Source organism: Otolemur garnettii, unplaced genomic scaffold, assembly GCF_000181295.1.
Source record: "Otolemur garnettii isolate 467f Iridium unplaced genomic scaffold, OtoGar3 scaffold00026, whole genome shotgun sequence".
Lineage (NCBI taxonomy): Eukaryota > Metazoa > Chordata > Mammalia > Primates > Galagidae > Otolemur > Otolemur garnettii.
In genome coordinates, this window is record NW_003852421.1 from 12,197,243 (window position 1) to 12,200,236 (window position 2,994).

The following is a 2,994-nucleotide window of genomic DNA, read 5'->3' on the forward strand; positions in this document are numbered from 1 at the left end:
TGTTGTTTGGCGGGTCCGGGCTGGGGATATGAACCCGCCACCTTAGGTGTACGTGGCTGGCGCCTTAGCCGGTTGAGCTATAGGCGCCGAGCCAACGCTGCTCTTTTTCCTTGCTGCACCACACCTAACTCTGACCTAAACATTTCATGTGTTCTTCTTGTGGGGTGAAGTTGTAAAATGTGGAGGATACATAACAGAGGGACCCCCATAGTGGACAACCTCCCTACATTGACCACCTCCTTAAGTTGACCTAATGTTCATAGACCAGATACACACTATGTGTACGTATTAGTTCAGTAGGCCTATTTCCTTATGTTGATCACCTCTACATGATGAAAAGTTGCTATAGTCCCTTGGGTGGTAAACTTATAGGGGTTCTACTGTATTTTTATTTCCTTTTTATTTTCTTTTTCATTAAGTCATAACTTTGCACATTGATGCATTTATGGGGTTCAGGGTACTGCTTCTATATACAATGTGAAATTCTTATATTGAACTAAGTAACACATCTTGTATTTTTATTTATTTTTTAAATTTTTTTCTCAAAGTTTAATTTCAAATTTATTAAGTGAAAAAAGATATGCTTAAACCATTTATTTATTTGTTTGCTTATTTATTTATTTTTAAGGTGTGCATTTTTATTGACCTGGTCTCAAGTCAGGTACAGGTAAGACATGGACACCTCCACACCTCTACCCACTCCCAGGGAGACCAAAAGCCTTAATACCTCTCAAGCAGGGGACAAACAGAGGGCCACAAGGCTGATCATATAAATACAACAAAATAAAATAAATATTAAGGTGAAGATTTAAAACATTGCATTACATAATTTACACAAAAGCAATGCTGTCACCTCCCTTGTGTGGACTGGCAGGCATAGGTCATTGTCCTCAGAGAGAAATGGGACAGCTTTGGGGAGGGCAAGGGACTTCATGCAACAATGCATCTCACAATATTTAGAATGACTATTAAAAAAAGAACAATCTACAAAGTCCTTGGTCACATTGTAGACCCTTGAGGATGCTCACTCTAACTGCTGTCACCTTCACTGTTCCAAATTTTAAATCCTGAGTCAAGCCAAAAAAAGAACAAAACAAAAACGTAAAACCCCCAAACAAAGCTATGTCAATCTCATCTTGTTTTCTACACAAGTTAGGTTTTGTCAAGAAAGGGTGTAATGCAACTAAGTAACAGTCCCCCTGGAAGCATTTGCGGTGGACCAAGGGTTGGGGCCAGACACTTCCCACTCTCACTTGCCTGTCCACACCTGCTAAGAGGTGGACAGTAAGGTCAGGATGGGGCCGCCCCTCCACATGGAATAGTTGTGCTCAGGAGGGAGCAATGATCTTGGTCTTCATCATGCTGGGATCCAGGGCATTGATCTGCTGCGTTCTGTCAGTGACGCCGGGGTACAGGGTGGTGCCTCCAGAAGCTCTTGGTGTACAGGTCCTTGTGGCTGTCCACATCACACTTTGTTGTGGAGTCCAAGGTAGTTTCATGAATGCCACAGGATTCCATGCCCAGGAAGGAAGATTGGAACAGAGCCTCTAGGCAGTGGAATTGCTTATTTCTGATTATGATTACCTGAACATCAGGCAGCTCATAGCTCTTCTCCAGGGAGGAGCTGGAGGTATGGCCATCTACTTGAAGTTCAGGACAATATAGCACAGCTTTTCCTTGATACACACGATTTCTTGCTCAGTCATAGTGGTGAAGCTTTAGCTGAGCTCCATGAGGATCTCTGTGAGGTAGTCTGTCAGGTCCCAGCCAGCCAAGTCCAGATGCAGGATGGCATCACAGGAGTCCCTCACAATGGCAGTGGCATGGCCAGAGGCATATGGGGACAGCACAGCCTGGATGGCGGCATACATGGCTGGGGTGCTGAAAGGCTCTGAAGTGATTTGAGTCATCTTCTCAAGCTTGGCCTTGTAGTTCAGGGGCAGTCAGCAGTACAGGGCATTCCTCAGGAGCTACAGGCAGCTTGTTGTAGAAGGTGTGATTCCAGTTGGTGATGACACCGTGCTTGATGGGGCACTTCAGGGTCAGGATACCTCTCTTGCACTGGGCCTTGTCATCCATAGGAGTACTTCTGACCCATGCCCACCATCATACCGCAGTGCTGCGGGCACCCCATGTTGGAAGGGAAGATGGCTTGGGGGGCATCATCACCTGTGAAACCAACCTTGCACATGCCAGAGCCATTGTCAATGACCCAGTGCAACAATATCATCATCTATGGTGAGCTGAGGTGTGGGTGTGGAGCATGGGAACAGCGAGGGTGAGCCATCTGTGCTTATGGGGTGGACACGGCCTAGGTAGCAAATCTCCCCATTTAAATGAAAGAAGACAAGCAAAAGATTAAAGAGAAATAATGCTTCAATTTTACATTAATACTGAATATCCCAATTCAGAAAACACTTGGCAACAAATGAGATAATCAGCATGGAACTAATCATCTCTTTTGAATCATAGAGAAATGTACCAAGTGGTTATAAAGAGATACAGCTTTTAAAAGAGCCTGCTTCTGTTAGCCTGTCTCTGGCTCTGGTGGGTCTGGACATTGATTAAGCAAAGAATAGAACTCTCCCTGCTTTTCTGGTTGTATTAAAATATTCCTCCCAGTTGACAGAAGATTTCCAGCAGCTAACTCTCGGTCTTCTTACAAGGCCTGTAGCAGATGACCTGTTAATCTCTTGTACCACACCAGAAGGGTCCTGAGCTGCGACTAACACACCTACCATGTCCTGAGCTACACTTGCACCACACCATGAATTGGTTTAAAGGAGGCCACTCACCCTAACTGGGGGCTGTCACCGTTTTCCATTTTGGGTGACAGCCTATCTGCCTGCAGATGCTATTAATAAATCTCTCCTATTAACTCTACTCAGCCTGGTTCTTTGCAGCTTCTTTCCCCTTTTTAACATCTAACAAATAGTGCCAAAACCCATGAAGGAGGCAGTGAGACCAGTCCCGGGATCACCCTGGACCCTGGCC

The 2,994-nt window shown here is 45.1% G+C and overlaps 1 pseudogene; it reads right to left on the reverse strand.

Moving 5' to 3' along the window:
* Positions 1-2,741, reverse strand: part of LOC100964237 — a 3,290-nt pseudogene extending 549 nt beyond the window's left edge.
* Between the last annotated feature and the right edge of the window lie 253 nt (positions 2,742-2,994).